The sequence below is a fragment of the Sparus aurata genome, chromosome 17 (assembly GCF_900880675.1).
Source record: "Sparus aurata chromosome 17, fSpaAur1.1, whole genome shotgun sequence".
Classification (NCBI taxonomy): Eukaryota; Metazoa; Chordata; class Actinopteri; order Spariformes; family Sparidae; genus Sparus; species Sparus aurata.
This window is the reverse complement of record NC_044203.1, coordinates 8739687-8765322: the sequence shown is the minus strand read 5'-3', so window position 1 is coordinate 8765322 and position 25636 is coordinate 8739687. Positions and strand designations below refer to the sequence as shown.

The 25636-nt window shown below is 40.5% G+C and overlaps 1 protein-coding gene across 4 annotated transcripts in view; it reads right to left on the bottom strand.

Annotated features, from left to right (window-relative positions):
• Positions 1-25636, bottom strand: part of ncalda (neurocalcin delta a) — a 79606-nt gene that overhangs the window by 23847 nt on the left and 30123 nt on the right. The window contains exon 1 of one of the 4 annotated variants that reach the window (XM_030393280.1): positions 20024-20391. The exons of the other annotated variants lie outside the window; for them this stretch is intronic. The gene's annotated coding sequence lies outside the window, so the exon portion shown is untranslated. Of the gene's footprint in view, positions 1-20023; positions 20392-25636 lie in introns of those variants that run through there. 4 annotated transcript variants of the gene reach the window in all.

Sequence of the window (25636 nt, the reverse complement as noted above, 5' to 3'; positions counted from 1 at the left end):
CACTGACATCATATTATTAGAGACAAAAGAGGTAGCAGACACAGATGGAGAGATGGAGGCAGTGTCAGACAGGGAAATGATGAAAGCGAGGCGAAAAGTGACAGGAGCTGCAGTGGAACAGTTCTGAGTCTGTTTTTTTATCTGCCCTTTTGGTGACACAAACAGGAAGTGCCTGCTCCTGGTCTCATCGAGATTGTGCCCTCAATACAGTAACCATGCTCTCTTTGTGTATGTAAGAAATATGCATGCTCATGTTTTAGGATGTGAGTGAGTATAAGCTTTTATATAAACGGATACAATTATAAGAACCAAACATGCTTGAAATGACCATCGCATATGCAGTAATTTCCCCCAAATACTAAATCTTGTATGTGTTTAGGCTGTATGTATTTGTCTGTCCGCCCTGCCTTGGCCTTCACACTGAAAAGTCTGAGGAAATGAGTCACTTGTGTACTCAAAACCAGCTAGCAGGGTCCTTGAACGCAGCTGTGCTATAGAAAACCATATGAAACCACATTCAACTGCTATTTTCTTTTACATCCCTGGGAGCGGGTCAACTACTCGTCTAGCTGACTACTACAATAACGTATTGAGACAACCGAGAACAAAAGGTGAGATCTCAGACTTTCGACCGACATCAAGTCAAATCATGGCAGATGCTAAGACAACAGACCTCCTGCACTCAAGGTTCAACCAAGACTACCGCTGACTAGAAACTCAACAATGTAAGCGAGGACATTTTTTTAATTTGACAGAGTTTAATCATATGCTGATGGAAAACCTTGAGCTGCCCTAAAACACAGTAAAATAACCAGCCATGTGGTTAATGCCACAGAGCAGCCTCTCTTTTTTTTTTTGTTTTGCTTAACATGATGATGAAAACGGCTCTGATGTCTGGGTAGAACACCGTAATAACTGAGGGCAGCAATCATGTGAGTGGCAGATGAATGAATGGAAGACTGATTTTTGTGGGGAATTATATCTGACACTGTTTTGTTTACTTCTATCACAGGCTTTTGTTTGCTCAGCCACACAGTGTGCCGCAAAACACAACATTTAAATGGCAGGATATTAAAACTGTGATGGGGAGATCACACAGAAGTAGACAGAAAAATGCACACGCACCTATATTGTATACGATACGACACGATGTATTTTATAATCCTCGGAGAGAAATTGTCTTGGACTCAACAGCACTACAACAGCATGTCAACATTTAGCAATCGGAACTTTGCACAAAGTACAGCTGAATCTGAAGTGAATGTCATTCACAGCTTTGCAGGCATTTGATGATAAAAAACAACTGGGCAAATTGATATTATTGCATGATGATAATGCTCAGGGGAACATGATGGCGTGTTATCAGATTTTATAGCAATCCAAGCCATAGTTGTTGAGATCTTTTCTTAAGTAGCGGCCTCACTGCCATCCATAGACATGTGGCTAAAAAGAAAATCCCACACAGAAATGCGAAAGAAAAACTTGTTCACAATAAGAAATTAGTTCTGTCTGCATACCAAGTCCTTTGCCGTGATGTTAGGATGCTCCTTACTCAAAATTCGATTTAATAAGTCACTAGTTTTCAGGAGGTTTTATCCACATACAAAATCATGTTCTTTTGAACTGCAAGCACAAATAAAAGAAGGACGCAAACAAAAAAATGGTCTTCAGCATTAATGAAAAACAGTCTAAAGATTTTTGTATCCAGGTTTTAAAACTGGAGTTGAAACACAACAAGAACACCAAAACGTTACAGATGTCATGATGTTTGTATTATCCTCTGTCCTACAATGGCAGGTGAAACAGCCAAGGGTTTGGTTGAAAAAACTCCAATGACCAATAACTGCACTGTATACGGTGCAGCTACAGCAACTGACCCTCAGAGTGATTACACTTGAGTCTGTCACAAAGCCAGACCCTGTTCAATGTTATGACACAGACACCGGCGCACACACACACACACACACACACACACACACACACACACACACACACACACACACACACACACACACACACACACACACACACAGCCTTGATTACCGACCCAGTGCCTTTACACCTGTCATGATACACTGTACATCCAGTCTGTACAAGTTTGCACACACACAACCACAGTGATGCTCGTTTGAATGTGTGTGTGTGTTTCTATACTCATTAGAACTGCTGTAGACCTTTGGAAGAGATTTTTGGTTTGTTTTGGGATTTAAAGAAAATTTGGTTTGGTTTTTCTCAGAGCAAGATGGCAAGGAGATAAATGAAGTCAAATGAAGTCAGACGTGTGTGTGTGTTTGCACGTGTTTAAAAGAGAACAAGAGCTTGTTTATGTACTGTACTGTGCATTTCAGATTGACAGCAGCTGACATTAAAAAGTGTAGGCACTGGTAAGTGACAGAAAGCATTTCTGCAGCAGGCAGGCTGCTACGTGTTTGCTGTTCAGAATGTCAGTGCTGGAAAGCTGCTTTATCTTAGTTAGGCTGGGGGTGGTATACCTAAACATTTTCATCATTTTCCAAAAACCGACAATCTGAACAATAGCTGTGCCTTGAACTAAATGCTAACATCAGCATGCTAACATGCACGGTGCCAACATCAATCAGCTGTTTGCCATGTTCGCCTACTAATTACAGGTGAGGTTAATGGGAATGGCATGGCAATCCATTCAACAGCTACCGAGACGCTCAATCGTAATGATCCCGACAACAGTTTCTTGCACCAACTCAAATTTCAGCTGTAGTTCTGCACCTTGGTGGTGCAATGTGATTAGCCGACTTTGTGAACAAAGTAGTTTGTTTGAAGCAGACGGAAGCTTCCACCACTCCTGTCTCTCATCCAGTCACAATTCTTATCTTACATCCAGCTGCACACCCATTTAGACTGTATTTCAAATCACTCCAACCAAATGGATTATCATTCAAAACGAGTGCGCAGACAGAAGTGGACGATATACAACCTTGGGAGAGCTGGTTCCATTGCTCGGATTCACATTCAGACGATAACAACCTCATCACTTCACACACAGACTCACCAGTTAATATTTTGCAGCCACTTCCCCTGTGGACAAAACAATTTCTATGTAAAGCATGAAGCCTCTCGACGACGGAAGCCCGTGGAGAATGAGACTGTGTCAATTCTGTATGAATACATTAATGAGATGGCTCACGTACACTGATAGAGAGGTTAGGGCAGGAGAAGAATCGGGGTAGGATGAAAAACACTTCTCTATATTTTAACCCTTTCAACTTCTAGACGCACCTTGCTTTTCATTCTCCCCAATGCATTTCCTCTTTTCTCATCTCCACACTCTTACTCTTTTCCACTATCTCATTCATAAACCCCCCACCTTTCTCTTCAACCTTTCCTGTACCTTATTTTCATATTCTTCACCCCTGTTTTTTCCTGTTTTATTTCATCCTCCTCATGAACAATCCACTCTCTTATGAAGCAATTTCACTGCAGTTACCATAGTAACATTCAGCAAAATCCCACGGCCATTGATGAGCTGTCTGGCTGAGTGCGCTTGCATACACATACGCATGGGTGCACACACTACTCGGAGTCAAATACAGAAAATCAGTGATAGAGGGATGTGTGTGTCTGTGTGCGTAGGTGTGTAGGTAGGTGGCTGGGTGCAGGTATGTGAGGTGAGTAACAAGAAGCCAACTGTGATCTCCATTATAGGAGCCTACTCTGCACGGCTTGCCCATTTGAAGCTGCTACTCAAGACCATTCCTTTTACTTCGATACATTCTAATGATATTCTATCACTAGTATGTTGATATTTAATTTAATGACAGACGTTTAAGTCCTTACACATTCTGCGACACCTGATTCCTTGGGAAACCCTTCGATTGTGTACGTCAAGTCAGACCGGTTGTCCGCATCGTATGTTGAGGGTGTTGAAGGGCAGTTTGTGCGCGTGTGCGTCATGACTGAGTGTGTGTATGTGTATGCGTGAGCCTGTGTGTAAGTTCAGAAGGAGAAAAAGGGGTAATGGTTTGGAAATAACTGAATGAGGATTGTGATATGGAGTCATAATATTTCTAAAAAAAGGCTTAGGTTTTACATTGAATTAACTAGAAGTTGTCATCTCGTGGATTTTAGGATGTATGGTATTCATTCCACTGAAGGCAAAAGACCTATGCTGCAACGTGGACAACAAAATGGACTGAAAACATTATGGGCTGTATCTAACCCTCGGTGCAAAGCGTCGCACAGCGCAGCGCAAGTGTCATTGCGAGCTTCAGACCGACGCAGCTGTCATTTTCACACCCAGTGCCCACATTGTGTAAATACCAAATGTACTTGCCCCTGGGTGTGTTGGTCTTAAAGTGACGTGAAGTGAGGCGCACTTGTGGCAGATTATTATCTTGGAGCAGCAGAAAGCGACAGCGCCATATACCACTCTTTCTTTCCAGTATTAACCGAATTGTATCAACCGAGAGCAATATTCAGAGAGTGCAGATAAACATGATCTGACAGGCCAAAGTGAGGACAATGGAGGGCTTTGTAGCTGCTGGGGGGTGGTGGACAGTTCTGAGGTATATCTGATAAAAATCAACAGCTACTATGAAAATTCCATCTGGTTGTTTAGTCATATACCACAATATTAACATTTGTTCAAACAAAAGGAACCACAATAAAAAACACTGCAAGATCAAAACTAACGAGCAAACCACTGCTAATATTAAATGCTCCCTTTAGCCTCGACTACCCTCTGTTCCCAAACACACAGCACAAGCTGTTGCAGGAGTAAAAAGGGGCTTAAGGTCCAGTTGCAGCAGATTAATGTGAAGAAGGAAATTCAAATGGAGAAGACTAGTGTAGGGATTGAGTGGATGTCTGAGTTGTTGGGGATGAAGTATAAACAATCCAGTGAACTGAGAAACTAAGAAATGGAATAGATTGCCATCACTGCCAGTTTTATGACAACTTCAGAACAAACGATGGCCGTCTCCCAGTTCCGGGGCTCAATCCTGAGGACTTTTAGACCAAATCCACCATTAGTCTCATGTGAGATATACTTGAACCCAGTTTCACTTTACATTATGACCATTTAAGAGACACTTCAAGGGACTGAACTTCAAGTTCACAGGAGTTCACCAAGGCCATCACCTGAAGGATCCACCTGCTTTTGGTTAATCCTCTGGATGATCCAACCCCTGTACCAGGACAAAGCTGTATTCAGAGCCCACTTATCAATCATTTACATATTTTTTGTAACAAATAAAAATACACACTGGTCCAGTGGTGGTAATGATAGTCTTTCTACACCTGTATTGTAACCTTCAATACAACTGCAGGATGTTTTTAACAATTCCTCTTTCTCCATCTCTGTAGAGTAATATTGGAGCACGGTAGCAAGTATGTAGAAGTGGTCCCTCTATGGTGTTTGTATACACTGGCCCTTGTCAAAGACTTGACTACATGTATCCCTCAATGCTGATAAAGCTTAGAGGAAATTACTCAGTCTTGGAAGTATTCAAAGAGCCCTTGAAAGAGCCTTGGTAATTCCATCTGTGCTCAGATCTGCTCAAACTGTGGCACAGAGTTCCTCCTCTGTTTAACTCTCTCTATTAGAGGCACACATGTATGCAGACAAAGACTAACACACCACTTAAGCACACATATGTATAAAATGCCGAACCAGGGTTAAAAAGGACGGACAACAAGGTTTGAAAATTAGTGTAAGTAGAGCACTTCACTTTGGAAACCTCAAGTTTACTTCCTGAAATACTTTGTATAAAGGCTAACTTATAATTTGGTACACTTTGGCCTCAGCGTCAAAATGTTGAGAGTCAACATATGGGCACATATGGCAATTATTAAATTGTAATTGACCTTTACTCTACCCACTGCAGTTAGGTCTAAATGAAAGTCCAAGTGATGATGCTGTTTTTACAATGGAAAACCAAAGTTATTTAGGATAACCCCCCCCCCAAAAAAAAATACCAATGCTTGTGGAGAGTTAATCTTAGAGAAAGGATAGAACGTTTCATAGGAAAAGAATGTTTCCTAATCCACCGCAGCAGCTTGAGTCTCCAGAACAATGGACAGCAGGAACAACAGAGATGGGTTTGGGGAGGTGAGACAGAGAAGGACACAAAGAGACACACAAAAAAGAAAGAAAGTGCTGATGAATGGATGATGACTGTCTCTGCCTACATCCTTCTGGACCTACGGAGACAAACCTCTGTCCTCTCTTTTCCAGTCCCAACAGGACGATTCAAGCCATTCAATACTAAAATCATCACACGTTAACTCGTCCAAAATAACCACCAATATGTTGGTTTCATGTTTTTTTTCCATTGGTAAGAGTGCAGTAATCCAAAAGCATATTACTGAGCCATCTTGTTTTGATTTGACAAGCATACATCTGTGATGTGCTTTTGTGTTTAGATGCATGCATGTCTTAGATGTTCTTTTTTTGTATTACTTTAGCAGATTGCTTTTACTCTGTACTGTTTGTTATTGCACAAGAGACAACGGATGAGAATAATCTCGAGACTATAATGTGGTCTGGTGCATCAAATGTTGACATTTATGTTTGAGCTGTGCACAGACACCTTGAAATAAATTGAAGGAAAAGTAGGAGAAAGAACAAGGTGGGAAAACACAGCGACAGGCACTGCTAGGCAGTCAGGCCGTAGCTGGATAGAGGGTGACCAAAGAAGGGGGAGATAGGTTTGTACTACTTGGATGAAAGACAACTTTTCTAGAACCTTACTACTTGATCCTCCCTTTATATTTATTCATAAGCTGACCATATTCGCTTGCGCTCTTTCCAATCAAGTCAACACCAGACAAACAGCGTTTGAAGTCTGAAGGTGTATTGATTGGGGTTGCTAGCTGGTTAGCCTGAAGCTGCCCACAGTCGATATTTTCAGCCCATACACTTGTAAATGGCCTCCTTAGCCTTCATTAAGTTGCCATGGTAACAGACCTGATAGGAGGAGGAGGAGGAGGAGGAGGCAACCACACATTGTGCCCATTGATTCGGGAGAAAAACAGTGAACCAGCGAGAAGCACAAGATGACACACTTCCTCGAGTCAATTTCATAATCAACTTAAGGGTTATGTAATTTCATCTTTGTAGCCACAGTGCAGAGATATGTGGCCACTGTGCCTGTACAACTCTGCTATTAAAACACATTAGAGGTGTTAAGGTGGGTTGGATAACAGTTTAAGCAACTTCTCAGCTGAGTCAGATTTGACATCTATTTTGGACAATGGACAGTTATGCGAATCAGCTCTGGTTGCATGACCGTGTGGAATCTCTCTTCTTCACTTCCTTTTTGTCCAGCAGAAAAAGGATCCCTGCCTTGTTCTCTGAGGTTGTGTCTAATTTGTTTGGCTGGATCACTGGACCTGGTAAATTGGTTGGATGTCTAACTCCTGGGTCCCAGCAGGGGGAAACAGAATGTCTGTCTGTCTGTTATTCTAATTATTATGCTTCTGTGATCTTGTCTTCAAAAGCTTTTGCATAAAGGATGTGTAGTCTGATACACTTCACGCAATAAACCACTAGCAAAGCCCATCCCCTCTAAGTCAGTGTAGCGATGCCTTTCTTGAACAGTATGTTGCAGTTTTCAATGATAAATAGTAATAATACATAACCACTTGGAATTCTTTGCAAGTCCATTTTTTTTCAGCAGGAAGACAAAAACAGGCTTCTCGTTCCTGACCAGCGAAAGACGATTTTGTCAGCTGAATTGAAAACTGCTGAGAGCAGATTTTACTAGCTGTGGCTAGCTAGCAGATTAACCTAGCCTACAGTTAGCCTACAGTGAAGTGATTGTTACACAGTGGATATGATAGTTGTGAAAACTTTTTAACCTGTAATCACGCATGATAATGTAGCATGAAAACTCCCTGCCTTTCGCAGTATTACTGGGTTTCTACTTAAGGTAGTTAGCCTGAAATTCTAATATTTGTAGCTGAGCTTACTTTGAGCGGACAAACTCAATGTTAATCCATTCCTTAAGTGAAGGAATTTTCCTTCAGAGTTAGTGACCTTCTATTCTGTGTCTGTCAGCTGAGCGCAGCTGTCTTTGATAATACTGAAGCCAAACTTGCTCCATTTCTGTGGAAAAAACTCCTCTTCTTTAGACATCCGGTCTCCTGTGCCACCAGCTCTACAGAATTTCCATTATATATATATATATATATATATTACAGTTGCTAGTTATGACTGGACAATAGAGTGCTGGTGCTGTTCATATTTAAAGATTATCTTGCTGAAGAAAACATGCAAGTGTAATAAACCTGCCTTAGCCACAGAGCCTATTTTCTGCAATATTTCAAAGTCCAATGGAAAAATCCCACAGGCTTTGGTGTCCAGGGCACCAGGGGGATGCTAACTTCCAGGTTAGCCTAAAAAAATACTTCATCCCCTCAGCACTCGGGGTATAGGTTTAGCAAACAGTCAATTGAATTTAAACTTACAGTATACTGTATATACTCAGTTACATTGTTTTAATTGATTGATATAACTACTACCATCTGGGTATGGGAGCATTTGAAGTAAATATCAATCTAATCCTCCAGGCAGAAGGACCCAGATAAAGTAATTCAAAACATTTCTATCACTTTAGATGTTCAGTACACCTGGTGCCACCTGTATTGGATAAACTTGCTGATTAGGGCCCGAGCACTGACCAGCGCATGACCTATTGAATCTGTTAGGATTCTTCTTCTTCTTTTATTCTGTCGGCCATTTTGAGTTTCGCCACCATTTTGACTCATTTCCATGCCTTGTACTTTAACGAACTCCTCCTACAGATGTTACACCACATACTTCACATTCTGTCAGTATCATCCTCAGACTTTGAAGATGAAAAGTAATCAAAAACCATGGCATACGTTATACCTGGTGGGCATGGTGGTGCGTTCCATTTCGATGCTTCGCCATGAAGCAGGAAGTCTTTATGACTTCAACATACAATTTCCCATCTACATCAAAATGCTCACACGTGTAGAGAATGTCACCCTGAATACGTCTATGCATCAATACTGTGTCATATCCATAGCGCCACCCATTGGACACAGGAAGTCAGCCTTGTATCAATAAATCAGACTTCCTACATGCACATACATGAACGAAATTCGGTACGCATATGTATCACACCAGGTAACAGGTGAGCACGCCCTCCGACGGCGCCACAGTCCGACGTGCGTTGAGTGAGGGCCCGTTCATCGCTGCTTGCAGCTTTAATTTGCAGTGAATTTTCAATTAAATTGATGAAGAAAATAACAGTCTCACACGATAACACCTGTTGGATACAAATTTCCATTAGCACTGCGACAGTTGAAGTGGGATGGCTGTAAAGTGTGTCAAAGCAGAACAATAACTTTTCAGCTTGCCAATGTATTGTGATGACAGAATAAGGGCATGGTCTCTCATGGTCTATGTCGAACAGCGTGTGCAATAAGAGAGAGAGAGTAGAGGGAAAGAGAAAATGCGACTTGGGCATAGCTTGAGCCTGGAGATGGTTCTGATAGAAGAATGCTCTGGGGATTCTACAAAGCTCACTCTGCTTCCTGTGGTCAAAGAAAAATTTAGAAACAGGATGTAACATCACGGAAAATAACAAATAGTACGGAAGTTACATCGCAGTCCAGGTCAGGGGGTCAGGATGAAGTCAGGGAACTGGGATGTGTTAAGCACTGAGAATGTTTGGGAGCATTACATTTAGTGAGTATTTTGACTGGTAGGCAGAAATTGTATTGCTGCTCTCACCAGAGCTTAAATGCATAAAACAGTGATTTGATCTATAGCTATACAATCTGTACACTCGTGTACAGCTTTCAAAGAATGCATTGCTTACCTGTGAAATTCCTTAGCGGAGTGCTGTCTCATGTTTATGGGAATAGCCATAACACTAGATGCTTGTTTAATAATGGAATAAATAATTGTTAAAGAAGACTTATGACTTGAATTTTTAATATCACTGTATGATTTTAACTGCTGATTATCAACACCAACCGACCCTGACTGGAACAGGTCTGACCCAACTTGGCAACTAGTGATCAGGTGTCATACTCAGATCATATTTTAAATCAGCTCAATAGTTGGCATTTGTGTCATGGCCATTGGGTTTAAGGTGAAGGTTCCAAAGTACTGCTGACCACCAAAGCTAAGACCTAATCACGAAGGTGTTTGTCAAAATGCGCAGCCTGCTTTGTTGTGTGTTTTTAGCTGGATTCACTGGGAGGGACTACATTTGATAAAGGTCAGTGGCTTTACAGTCTGTTGCATTTCTCTCTTATGATATCAGTGGAATGTGGCATCCCACATTGACAGCATCTTTATAGAGTTACACTGTAGGCCCTAAACAGTTGATGAGATTTAAACATTACTATTTTAGTGCCCGCACGCAAAGATGCACACAGACACACACACACACACACACACACACACACACACACACACACACACACACACACACACACACACACACACACACACACACACACACACACACACTAATAATAGATCAAAAGAAATGAGTGAGTACAAGGGGTCACTTCTTAGATGAACTCTAAGAAAAAAAGGTCACCCAACTCTGAAGTTTGTCTTTCAGCTCACTGTTTTGCTCTTATGGTCTGCAACACAACTGTTTTGGTTCACTCTCACAGCTCTCATCAGCTTTCAAACAGCAGCAGACAGCTGTTTTTTGCTTACAATATGTGCCCAGCACTAAATGCCAAACAGACAAAAATAGGGACTAGCCAGTACACATAGTTGAGCATTCAGCAGCAGTTTGTGGAGACCGAAGAGGATCTAAAAGAAGAGTGGACACTGGACATTCAGCAGGTGGACAAAGGACTTAGGACTAAATAGCTGTGTGACTGCGGAATGTGTAAATAAGCGACTGTTGGCTAACATGTTTGACTTCAAACTTTGTAAGGAGAAAATAACTATATATGTCTGTAGCTTTGCAAACTTTGACCACCTGAGTCCATGTTTAAGTATTAAGAGGGTACACAGTTTTACTCAGTTATCCAGATAACAGAGTTATCCTGTTTACATTTATCTATTTAGCAGATTTCTTTGAGCACTGCAACATATACATAAGGTACAATCCATGCCACAGTAGATCCTGCTTCTGAGAAACAGGCTCCAGGTCTATGTTTCCAATTATGATCAGATGACAAACATACAGAATTGTAATTTCCTATTTTATTCATTTATGTATGTGAATATTCTTTCAAATTATGCAATCAAATATTACATTTTCTATAAAATGCAGACACACAAACTGCATGCACACATGCAGGTTTGGGAACGGAACATGCAAAACAGGCTTAGATCCTTATAATAATGCTGTTTTCAGGAATGTCTCTCCTGCTATATACAATGTTAGATTTATGTAGAATGACTGCAGACCCAACAGGAAGTCTCACTCACTGTGTAGACAATAAATCAAAGCGCATCTGATCAACAGTGGAGGGAAATCCTGACACAGCATTTATCATATCTGTGTAAAATATATTAAAAACCAACATCAATGAAACAGCAATGTGTGTGGGCTTACAACATCTATCCGCTTCACGAACAGCTGCCACAACAGCACACAAGCTTAACAAGGAAGAACTCTGCTTCAGTACCTCCCGTCCACGAAAGCATCTTCATTTCTGACACCTCACAATGAGTGCACAGCCTTCGGAAAGCAATTTACAAGCAGATATTACATGCAAGTGATTTTTAAGTGACAATTCAGTGATATATCTCTCTCCCCTTTTCCTCACTGGGGTATGTGAGGAATGATTCTTGCTTGCCAAAGATCTCTGCAAGCACTGAGGAATTTTAAGTAGTTGTGTATCTGAGATCCATCACCTCCTAGCTGCCACACTTGTCATTTGCAACATTCCCTTTGGGAAATAATTCACATGCTATATTGTGAATAATTCAATATCTTCCATATTGGCTGAGAGCTGCTTCTGTGCTTCCTGTGAAAGGTAAAAAAACAGCTAGGTTTGATATAATGTCAACAGGTAATGAAGATCATTTTTTGTATGAGTATCAAATCAGGATTCCTATAAAAAACAGCTCATCATTCATCCCTATCTCTTTACTTTACTGATTCAGATACATTTTATTTAATGCCAGCGCACTCTATTTTGTTCAGCTATTAATCTGTTAGTACATATTGCCAAAGAAAGATCCAGTTTAATATTGAATTAAGTTAGGAGGGAACAATTTCCTAGTCTGGAAAAGCATGAAATCCCTCCAGGCACAGTGAGTACATATAGTACATTCAGTCTTGAAGAGATGGGTTTGAAAAAGGTTTCTTGAAATCAGAACAATAATTCTAAGGTACGCGAGAGCCGAAAACATGCAGGCTACTAAAAAATACACCTTATAAATCCTTTATACGTGCTATTAAACATGAACAGACCAGTACAACAATTATACTGCTAATCATTATGACGCATAATGATGTTTTGATTTTTATTACAAATTTTAAAGTCAAATTTTGACAAAGATAATTAAAATAGCTCAATATCTGCAGAGCACTACGACATGCTCTGAAGTGATGTATGGCTACCTCGCATTCATATGTAAATCAACATCCGGGTCTTTATTTAGGAATACTGACTACCCAGCTTATCTAATTCTATGAAGGCCAACAACATTATCACAAGTGAGTGAACCACAACAATCATGTATCAGTTTTGCTGGTGAAAGATGCAGAGGCTATTCCAATTATGTCCTCATGCTTCAGAGTGTAAGAACCTCAATGAGGACTAACTTAGCAGACACATACACCCATGGCAGTAATATCGAGCACATTTAACCAAACCCACATCCTCTGAAACTGGTAAAAGAAAGTCAAACAAAATTGCATGTTTGGGGTGCTATAATGCTGATAGAATCCCTCCACAAACAGACCTGCAAAAATACTCAAACTTGCTTCAGTGGTAGTTCCCAGGACAAGATTTTGCTGTGATGACAAACACGCACACAGAATTGTGAAGGGAAAACATTACGAGGTGATGCTGTCACGGCTGGTAATAAAGTAATTTCTGGTAAATTGTTTTACACCAATAATCATCTAAATTCACAAATTGAGAGTAGTACCTTTTGGTGTAGTGAAACTGATTGTGTGAAGAAAAAAGAATTAGCAAAATTTCGTTTTGGTTCAGTGTAAAGCAGCAGCAACAAGTATTGTCACAGACAGCACACAGAAGAAGAAGTCTTTCTTATGGCTCTTGTGTCCAGCATGATTTGACAATGTGTGTGAATTCCTCTCTCTGGCAAAAAATAGAACATCTGTTTCCCATAGTTCCCCTCAACTGATGCATGGGAGCCTACAGACCAAGGTTATCCTTTAGAAATGATCTATGTTTGCGCCTGTGTGGGACCCTTTAGCTGGGGGCATTCTCTCAGAGCATTCTGCACCACCATTGGGGCTAGATTTTGGGTGAGTGACCTATGACCCCTTTATAAAGAAGCCTTTTTGAGAATGAGAAAGCTATGGTTGGACCAGCTGTCACTCCATAACAAAATGGACATGTGTCTCTCTGCAAGCTCCCATTCAACTTGTACGTCACAGAGATGAATGCTTCCCATACAGAGGGAGACTGGACTTACTTATATGGTGTTGCAGGGCTATACTTGTTTAATTTAATGATACTGCTAGTCTCTCATGTCCAGTGCCTTTTGCCAAAACAACTGATATACTCATCTCTAGGTCATATGCAACCAGTTTTTGGGAAGATGCTTTGAAAGAATAGCTTTGCAAGTTACCAATTAGTTCACACTGGAAAAAGTTGAACTACAGCAAAGCTACCCCAGAGATAAATCATAAAAAGTAGTTGCCACTCACTTAACTTCATTATAAAAAGGTATTTTTCCAAGCCGGTTAGCCACGTAATGTTGAAATTAGCATGCAATAACCTCTCTGAAAATGTGTTAATCCCAAAAAACTGCAATAATCAATACCTTTGACTAACTGAGACCTCAAATTTTTCATGGCCCAAAATTGTAGTTTCGCTAATTAACCACACAAAAAAAGGTAAAAACACACAAGCTAATTTGAACGTAGTATTTGACTCAGATGCAACATCATTTCACAAAACGTTTCAAAAAAACGAAATAATCTGAATCTTCAAATTAACAGGTAACTAAATCTATCAAATGAATATAGTGGAAAGGAAGTATAAAGTAGCAGTTAAAACAGAAATCGAAGACATATTAGCATTTAATACTGTATGTAATGAAGACAAAACAGCGTCAAATGAGGGCATGACACAGTACAGTGGTGCCATGACAGTCAGTGAGTAACTGTAGACTCTAACCACAACAACGCCTTTCCAGAGAGATGCAATTGTGCTTCCAGTATCAGTTGGCTGTTTCTTTTTGTTTTGACCTTTATGGTGGGTGCAGACAGAGTAGTGAAAGACTTCACAGGCACTTTAGAACAGTAACTACAGTGACTGACAGACTTCTCTCAAATGTGCTTCAACACCTCCCTCTTCAGTAAAATTAGGAACGTAAAACAAATTTTAAGATTTTAGTACATACTCCAATTTAAAAAATAAAGTATGAATTACATTGTTGAATGTACATTAACTCAAAACTGCACTGCCTGTCAGCCTGTCAAGTATCTTTATTAAACCTCGACATTTTGACATAAGAACAAATGAGAGATACCTCAATGATTGTTCAAAAGATGAAATAAAAGTCTGAATTGGATTGCTGAGGCCATCAAACACGGTAGGGTTGGCCAATACATAAATAATATTGTGATATGTTATTCTATCACAATCCAAAGTATATATCTCAGTATTATGAAATCTCCTGCAAAGCACTTATACACATTAGGACCAGGTCACAAAATCAATTATTTTTTTTGACCAAATACCTTGTAGTCAATATTTCAACAATTACTGTAGGGATGACTCTAAGCACAATATGACTTTTGATGAATAATCATCAGTAAAGACACCAAATAATGATATCCAAAATCTAAGATGATGTATAGTCTCAAACACTAGAACAATACAATATTGATATATTTCCCAGCCCTAACAAACCATGAGTTGTTTACTATAGCCTACAACCACAACCACTTACTCAACTCCATCTAAACCCTAGTGGAGTAGTTTGTTGCTTTCTTAAGCACAATTCTCCCAGGTAGAAGTGGATTACATCAATGTCCTGGTGGACATCTTAAACAAACATAACCCATCTCTTTTTTAAATTAACAATTAACTACAACAATTACAGTTCTGCACTCTTTGATACAGTCTGCTGGTTTTAAAAATCTCCCACTACTTAGCAGACATTATTTAAACACCTGATAAAAGAGTGAGAGGAATCCAGAGGAAAAGGAAAAACTTCTAACTGCCTCCAGAAGTGTCTGTCTCTTCTCTTATCTGAGTGTCTTTCTCACTTCATCTCCTTCAGTCTATTTCTCTTGGTTTCTGTCTCCGTCTCTAGCTGTGGTCATAAATCAACAGTTACATAAACTGCCTTCAAGTTAGTTTCCACCAGTGTTACATGAGACTCCCTTAAGTATAAAACAGGATGTTATAGAAGCCTGGTTCACACAGTTCAGCTAAGTTTGTGTGGAGCAGAATTAACCAGGTTTCTCCAGGTTTTTTCAACGGATGTGGGCATAAAAACAGCAGATACAAATGCAACTGTCTCTGCGTATGTGTGGGCTATGTTGCAGGAGCACAATGGGATGGAGTCATGTCTCCATGATATAACTATCTCTTAAATCAATGTAGACAATCACACTCACCCGGATGGGCAGAAAACGCCTGCATTCTTATGTATGGAACAGACACATACTCAGTGTTATGCATGAAAGTAACTTTCACCCACCTCCAACCACAGAGACACAAACTGCACACTCACAAAACATACAAGTACTGTAAACCCGGGTAGTGCTGAGGATGTGCAGACTTTTGATGGTAATAGCCATAGAGCAGACAAAGGACACAGGCAGCCTTGCAACTAATGTCCTTTAACAAATGACAAATGTAGATGAATGGTTATGTAATCTGTAATATTGTACTGTCTGCTTATGTAAATTATCCATTGGTGAAGTGACAAAGCAATGTCTTAAATATATCTTGTTTGCTTTAATTCCTAAAAGTGGGTCAACCAAGACTTCTGTTTTTTTTGGTGGTGGTAGTGGGTTATTGTACCTTTATGCGATAGTAACCCTTTTCACACAGACTCTGCATTATCTCCACAGCGGAGGTTTGCCAATTCTCCACCTTTGTTTGTTTACACAGAACCAAGCAGCTCCGGCATAAAGCTGCACCAGTGTGTCAATTCATACCAAAAGAGGCGTGACAGTACATGTCATGATGTTGATGTCTGTCTGTGTTTTTTCAGATGGATGCTGTTAGAATGTGTTGTGATTGAGATCCTGACCCACCATGCATCCTGAAAAGTGACAAAGTTCCGCTTTTCGCTCTAAACGACATAACTACATAATCGCCATCAGTAGACTGGATGCTGTCTGACTCTCTCACTCGCAGGAAGGGTTGCTGTTTTCTGGGGCAAAGTTCACTGAAGTCTTGGTCAGGAGGGCTAACCGTCGCAGTGATTTTTTCAAGACATTAACTACAACAACACAATAGTGGAAGGAGACAAACAATGTCTCACAACACAGACAGGATGACAGACACTTCTCTACATATAACTGCAGTATTTTTTCCTCATATAAGTTGCCAAAGACACTACCAGTTACTACGTTACTGTTGTTTGGTCCTTTAACGTTGCTTTGTCGGACATTTCTCTTTAATTTGTTGAGTGAAGGATCTGTTAAGTTATCAGACTGTGAATTCCATCGGACTGATCATCTGGACCAGCTCTAAAACTTTCTGTACCTATTTGTAACACCAAAATATGTAGGTATGTATGCATGCTCACAGACATATCAATGATACAATATCATAGCTCAACGCTGCACGATGTAGTCGGTTTAAATTTTCTGTCACTTAAGCCAAGTCACACGTTCCTCTGACTGGTCATAGGTCTATCCAGAGGCATTCTGTTCCGTGCCCATTGGTAGAATCCCTTGGAAATAGAAAGTTAGAGGTTACAGACTAATACATGTCTGTGAATTGATCGGCCTAGACTTAGTTGACCATCATCATGTACTTTCTTTCATAAAAAACCCTTCAAATTGAACTATAACTAAAATTCAGCAAAATAATGCACAATATATTTAGTGCTAAATAATGGTGAGTTTGTCTTTGTGTTATAATTTGTGCCAAATTTCCTTTTGGTTTACACACTTGAAAAAAAATGGAAACCATGTCAAAGTGCAATAGAGACTGATTCAGTGAATAGTTCATGAAATACAAGAAGCATGTGACGGAGTGATGAGGAAATCATCAAGTTCCTCAAACAAACACACGAAACAAACAGAAATGACATATTTCCATCCATGTATTCCACATTTTTTCCCTCCATGATGTTTGACTAGAGTCTTGTTACTACTGTATCTCGTTGCACCCTCTTCTTCCACAATGGCGTAATGGTACCTGACTGGTGCATTAGCACCACCAACTGTTTATCTCAATGAGTAGTGGATGGAAACCTGCATAAATTAGGGTTTTCTCTTGCAGATCTTCTGTAACTTTGGTTAAAATTGGCACTACCTTTGAGTGGAAGTCTGGGTGATGGCTATAATGATTTTAGTGATGTGTCAATGAAGTTTAAACTCTTTAACAAAATCTGCAGCTCCAAAAAGTTGTAACTAGCAAGGCGGATGAGAAAACTTTTGAGTTCTCTTCTGTAATGTTGCCCATTTGTTATAATAAACTTAACTCTACAGCATTCAATACTGGCCCTATGTAATACAGTGATGTTAAATTATTTCAATGTTGAAAAATATGCACATACAATATCGAAAAGCAGCATTGTCACCTTAAGATAGAGCATCTGAGAGATAAGGCCATCGCCAGTGAGCAAAGTAGGAAAAAGGCCAAATTGACCAGGTGTGTGCTTGGCAAGTACCATCGTAACCATCCCAGTCACGCGCTCTGTTCTAATGTGTGTGTGTGTGTGTGTGTGTGTGTGTGTGTATGTGTGTGTGTGTTGAGCAGTTAGCTAGAGAGTGAAAGTGAGTTTGAGTTATGACATAAAAATGTACAGCACCTTCATACGTTGTTTATTGACATTTTGACAGTAAATAAACATGCCATCATGTCCATACAGCTCCAAATAAAGGCTAAGAAGCCATACGTGATCATCTGTAGCTGCCACCTAGTTCACTTCAATGTTATGCTTCTACCAAACTGAAACTTCTGAAACATTTGTCCTTATTTCATTGTATCATACTGTATTTGGCAACCTCCTGCACACACGCGCGTGTCAAAGAATGAACCACCGCTGCAGGATGTCAGATAAAGCCACTGGCTGTATGCTAGAGGTATGTGAGCCAGTGGCTCTTTCTTCAGGGTAAATGCCCAGTTCGCAACACATGTAATACGCAAACACAATAAAATGAACAGTATGCTTGTGAGCTTAAGTATTATATTGTATGACAGACATGTAGACAGGCATCACATTACTTTTCTGTCTCTTAACTCAAAATGGCCTCTTGTGGTTTTCATGCAGCTCGTTTCACAACAGGAAGACACTTGTGAATGTACCTTGTGGCTTGCAGGACATTTGGAACTGCTTCACACAGGAAGACTCATTTATGATTCAACCTGTAGCTTGCACAGACCACTGAGTGTCATTTTATTTTCACTTAGACTGAACATCCTCCTCCTTAAAGTGTACTCAATATTTTCCTGACCTTTACCTACCCAAATGCTATTCATTGATATTCTTTTTTAAATATATATTTGTATTCAAATGGGCTATGTGAAATACTACTATGTCCCCACAACCTTTCTCCAAAAAACAAACTGTAAATCCAATCTAATAAAGGCAGCAAATGCTAATTTGCGTGTTAATCTTCTGCACACTGCTGAGCATTTAATTGGATGGAGTCAGTAGATATCTGCGATTAGGACACTTTAGACAGTGACAAAGACCTGTTACATGCTCTTGGCTTGTCTCCACTTCATTAAGTTAGAGGAGAGAGGTACAGATAGGGAGGGAATGAGAGGAAGAGATAGAGCCTCACAGCAGATGAGTTCTAGAGACAGAGAGAGAAAAACCACTTGTTATGCACATTTCCCTTTCTTTCCACCCTATTTGGGCTAAATGTGGGCTGGCATGCTATTGTTTGAGGCACACAGGGAGGCGGGTGTGTGTGTGTGTGTGTGTGTGTGTGTGTGCGCGCGCAGGGTGATAGGGAGGCAGGGGGGGTTCTCAAGCCAGACACTTGTAAAGACAATTTCTGAAAAACTGAAACTTCTTCGCATGAAAAAAAAAAAAAGCCCTTATTTCACCCCATTATTGAACACAACATTACAGCTGACCTTGAGATGAGGAGAGCTACATTTCTGCAGCGCATACCTCTGAGGTTTTCCCATCCCCACAGAGGGGGGCAGGTGGCAGCTGCTCTGCCCCCTCCCTGCCTCTGGCTCCCTAGCAGACAGAGCCAGCAGTTCCAGCCCACACTACTGCCTCTAACATTAGCAACGCTTTGGGAGAAAAAAAAAGCCTTGTGGAGCTGCCCATCACTTCCAGCTACACAACACATGAGACAACCTGTAACTACTCCACTCTCTTTTTCATTTTTCACATGCACTCACTTCCTGCGGGGAGTGAAACAGATCTGGCTGTGTTTGCTGCAAAAGAAAGCAGCTAGTCTCACACCCTGATCAGGGATCTCCCTCAAAACCTCACACTGCATTTTCTCAGACTCTAAATTAGCTCTGAATTTAGCGAAACAATCAAAAGGTTGACAGTTTCACTCTCTGTCAGGGATTTCATCTAAAAGACAACTTCCCTCCTGCACAAGTATGCGACTCCAACTCCTGAACTGAGAGCCTTCCTGTATCCAGCTGTAACTTGTTGCACACCCCTCTGGAAGCAACCACTAGCTACTAAATGACACAATACACACACAAAGAGAAAACACAGGAAGCTTACCTCACTTTGTAGCAATGTACAAGCCGTTCAGCAGCCCATCACCCGGCAATTTCTTTCTAGGCTAAGTTTGTGGAAGCAGCAGCAGCAGCAGCAGCAGCAGCGGCGGCAGAAGAGGAAGCAACAGGCGAGAATAAAGAAGAGCACAAGATAGAAGCAAAGATGGGAGCAAAAGAGAGAGGGGGGTTGGAGAACAGCAGAGGGTAGGGAAGGAGAAGACGGACTGTGCGGCTGAGTGACTGCGACAGCTAACGGTGTCTGACTCCCAGAGACTCGTCGTCTGAGCAGGAGGTTTGTTAAACGCCAACAAACTAATTCATTCCTCTGCCTGCCTGCCTGCCTCTCCGGCTTGACGTCAGTGTGGTCACATGACCTCTCTCTGGTGTGGAGGGGAAATGAAAGGGGAGGGGAGACAAGAGGGAGAGAAAGAGAGAGAGAGAGAGAGAGAGCGAGCAAGACGGAGAAGCCTGTGTTGCTGTGGTAACAGGCACACTGCACCACAATGATTTCAATAGGTCATCCGACACACACATGCACACGCAGATTCTGACATACAGAGAGGCTCGTTAAGGAGGAGTTCAGGGCCTTACAGACAGCCTGATCTAGAGAAGGTTAACAGAGTGAAGGAGCTAAAGACAGAAAAGGCAAAATGGAGTTAGGAAGTGGTACAAAGTGGATCAAGTTTCCTATGTTTTGTTTTTTTTCCTAGTTCTCAAAAACAGATGCAGGCAAAAGGAATGTGCACCAGATAAACTGCAATTTTTAAACTTGTGCTTAAACTCCTCGAACCGAGATAAGTACAATGTTCTGCTCTTTACACCAAGTTTGTTTTTCCTACATTGTATGACCTTTTTGAGCGACACTGATTTATAGAAGAGAGTGTTATTTATTGTATCTTTAACGGTATCTTTGACCGTTCTGGGTTCAATCGGAGGGTTATGGGTTTTTGTAACAAAACTCCATATATTTCCCATAATTTTGTTCTCAAGATGGAAGAGGTACAACTAACGACTTTAGTTATTAGAAATAGTCCTTCCCTCTGTGTTGTCACTTTGAGATGGCCAAGAATCCTCATTTCGTTTGGCCTCCAGTGACTAATTCAACATATGACTAATAAAAGAACTATATCTGTGCAAAGAAATAGAGAGAAGAAAAGAAAATGTCATTACTTTAGGGAAGTGGGGAATACAGTTGCTTCAGTTTCAATTGTGTTTTTATTTAATTTATATAATAATACTGCGAGACAGGCTGAAGAAGAGCACCTCTACAAAGAGATCAGCTTTCAAGTATAACACTATGATTAACAGCCAATAAACCACAGTAACAGGGTAACCAACAACGGTGTCAATCAACTGTTGAGATATGCGTGCGATTACAACTAAATGTCTCATTAGCAGAGAGGAGGTTAAGGAGACGTATTGTTGCCACTGTCACAATGAATGATGCACATGACTTGTCCAGCGTGACTCTTCCAGGTCATAGTGTTCGACAGAAAGGTGCTAGAAACGAGTAGATTATTCAAAACAAAATCAAAGTTATAGTTTGACATTGTGGAAAATACATTCCTTTGCTCACTCGCTTAAAAAAAAGACTGACAGTTCTCATGTTCGTGAGTGCAACATAAAGCTACAGCCAGCAGCTTCTAAGACGTTAAACAGGGGGAGACAGGCTCTTTCCAAAAGAAACACAATTCACCCATCAGCGCCCCTAAAGCTGACTAATTAATATGTTATAGGTGGAACCAGGTTACCTCATGGTGACAACAAGTCTTGTCCAGTCATTGCTCTCAGCCGAGAACTAGTCAAACATATAACACAAAATGTTGTTTTTACTCTGCAGTTTCAGTAGAGATTAAACAAACATGATGTAACATGTTAATTAGTGAGCTTTAGAGGCACTGGCAGATTTTGTTACCTTTGTTCCGTATCAGGATGCTGGGTTTCTGGTGGTCGCATACTTCCCAAAATGATAAGTTCAACATTGATGGTTAAGGTCTATCTTAGAAAACTGTGTCATTCATTTTCTTTCCATTACTACGACATTTGTGCATAAGGAGACAACCTACAGCATGTTTTGTATATGACGGGGTTCCACATCAGATCACCTGGAGGCCTGTCAGAAATGTTTCTTGCCGCAAGACAACTTTTCCAGCTGGATAATGTTCACAAAAGTTGTGAATGGTAGCTGTTAAAAAAGCTGATGCCAAATGCTGGCTGTAAAAATTACATTGGAATTGTAATATTGGAATAATACCAATATTGTATTAAAGATGTGGAATATTTTAACGTTTGTTGAAAAGCTACCACCAAACTGAATTGGTGGCAATAACATATCTGAATTCGCAACTGATGAGTATGAAAAGTCATAACAGTGGGGAAAGAAAATGTTTAAAAATAAGGATTATATATATAAAATACTATCGTCTGGGAGCAAACATGCATTGTTGGCTTGAATTTGTAAAGAGAAGTTGCTGAAGCAGTAACACTGGGAAATAGCCAATTAGTATGAATGAAACTGAGAAGTTATATACATCATTATCAACGGTATGAACGATGGGGAATATTAATATTTAAATGGTGTTTCAGGCTTTAAGAATTAATAAGGAGATACTGTTTAAATATAGTTTAAATGGTCAGCAAGTGGGAAAGTGTGTGTCTTTGTGAATGTGTGTGGGCATTGTGTCCCTGTGTGTCAAATGTTGCCATGTGATGGTAACTAAGTTGGTCGTGGTAACTTTGAGACAGCTGAGTTTAATAAAGATTTTAGCTGAGGCTTGATGTGGATGTAAATGCTGAGTTTACACTTTCTCTCTGATCTAAGTGGGTTTAAGTTGGATTTTTGACCAGTAGAAAAGGGGTATAAGGATCCTTTGATTGCATTTGAAAGATAAATCAAACCTAACATGAAGACAAGATGTGGAACATTTCAAAGTCTGAATACAGCTTCTAGCTGAAAGCATGGATTAGTGGTTCAGTCTTGAATATGCTTGAAAAATTTTGTTTTTTTAGCATTTACTTGAATGGGGAAAAATGCCCATAAAATGCCTAATATTCCTGAAAGTATGAATGATATGAATGACAAAAATTCACCAAACTCCAATTCCAACATGTGATGTGCATTGTGTCAAGTTTATCTGGGGCAGAGCTTGAGTACCAGACAAAGACTGAGGGTGTGCAGTGTGGGAAGAGAAAGTATTTCTGGGCCAACCAACTCCTTACCCCATCCTCCACTCACTCAAGCTGTGAGTATGAACAGCTTTGGACTTATTGCATTCATCTGAATAGCATCTGCTCGCCTGTTGAATGGAGCGCAGTGGGGCCCAGATTAGGGTGGGGTAGTGTGGAGAGTGGGGCGAGGTCAGCCAAGAGAAAACCAGCCCCCGCTGGACTACTGTGACTAAGGGTATGTATGGCTGAGTGAGAGGCACATGGATGAAGACACAAGATGAAATGCCACATGGGGCAGAATCAACACAGTGCAGAGAAAAGTAATTTAATAAAGCCTGCAGCTAAGGTAAGTTTGACTGTTTATATCCTGGTGCAGAATAAAGAAGAGAGTGGAAGTCATCAGAATAGAGAATAGCATAGCACAAAGAAATCAAATGACAAAAGAAACTGAAATGAGAGTCTGACTGTCAGGTTGGTTAACTGGTCAGAGATTAAATATTTAGACTCCTGGATTAGTGGGCTGACCGGTGAAGCCCTAAAGTGCTAGTTCGGGTCTTTTGATGTGGAGTTGTATGAGGTAGCTAACACTAGTCGTCAGTGCATTATCTGTAGTAGATGACCGTCAGCTCTCCCCCTGCAGAGCACTGTACTGCTGTAAATGGTACTGGCAACAAGATGTAGTTTAGCAACCTAAAAGAAGGCCCAGCTAAAAAAAAAATATTTTTAGTTTAGGTGTACACTATATTTTTAACAGCTCTGGTACTTTGAAGCAATTAAAATGCTTTGCTTCCCTGCCAGTGCGACAAATGTGGGGAGAGCTTACTGGTATCTGAGATAAGTACCTCAAACAACCCAACATCAAAAGACCAGAACTATCCCTTTAAGGCGAATGCAAATAAGCATTGGGTGATGCACTGTCCACTGTGCTGAGTTGTTAATACTATTTTATGATATTCACTATTTTTATTTCCATGCATGCAGTAATGAGCACATTTAAATCAACAAAACCAAAAGCCGTGGTTATAAGCCCTCCAATGGAAACATAATAAAACTTTTAGCTTCTGTGATAACATGGATCTCAGAATTGATCAGGGCAGCTGCTTCACTCCAAGCTATTTTACTGTATGAATCTGTCCTCTTGCTGGAGGATCGATGCAGGTCACGTCATATTTCGTATTTCACCCACCCCACCCATTACTGATCAGGATTATACTCTTAACGAGCTGTCTCGCCTGATCCAATGACTGAGTTCTGCAAGCACACAGGGATGTGCAATAGAAGTGACCTGCAGCCGAGGGCCACATCCCTGTCCCTCAGTGAAGACGAGTGCCACTGTTAAATATCTGCCAGGCCCATGACTAAATCAGAGCCTAAATACAACCCTTTTGCACCGTGCGCCTCACGGTCCAAAACGGACTCGGACATGTCCTAAACATAATAGCGCCATGCTCTTTAGACCAAGCTCTATAGAACATCTGAATAGGAACCTGAGTGTGTGTTTGTGCACGTGAGTGTGAGTGTGTTAGGATGTTGGGTGGGTAACCAGCACTAGAGGGAATTCCTTCCTCCTAAAGATTCAGGAAGCAACAGCATGGGAGGAAGAAAAAAAAAACCTGTCTCTTTCCAAGGCAAACCCTTTAGAAGTTGTTCCTTTGGAAAAGGAAACACTACTCACACTGTGTCACTGTTAGAAACTCCACCCTGAATAACTCCATCATTGTCTGCTGCAAGTTTCTAGAATTAGCTGAGGGAAGAAAAAAAGCAAGCTATGAAACAATAGACTTCCTGAAATTGCAAATGAACCCAAAGCAAGCTACACTGAGAGATACAGTGAAAAGTAAGTCAGAAAAAAAGAGTGAAAGTTATTGAGCGGTGAGACCTCAAACCTGAAGGTTGGTCCTGTGTCAGAGAGCTGTCTGTTATATCTCAGCATATAAACTAGAGATATTAGATAACAACAGATTATAGATTGGATGATGATCTGCCGGGGGGGGGGGGAAAGGCCCAAAACTCTTAACGAGGTTTAAATGGCGAACAAATCAATGATAGCAGACAGGCACGTGCACACCCACATGTTTTTTTTTTTTTGCATCCTAAATAACAGAACAAATTAAGTATTTGCTGTAGGATGAAACTGTTTTGAACAATTTTCATAAGCATCTTAAAATGCTGACTTTTCATACAGTTTGGATACTATACCTGCAACCAACCTGAACAGTGAGTAACTGTGATTACAGGCTGTGATACAGACATGATGGGTGAGAGTGTTTTTGTGTTGACATAAACATTTTCTTTAAGGTGGGACACTCTCCATCCTCAGAGGCCTATGTATCATATAAACCAGCTTTTACGCATTTAAATGTACCCTGAATAACTTTTTACTTTTGCTGTGCAAAATGAAAGGAAGAAATTCCAGTGGTTGGCTGATGTGGCCTGCATCTGTCCATAT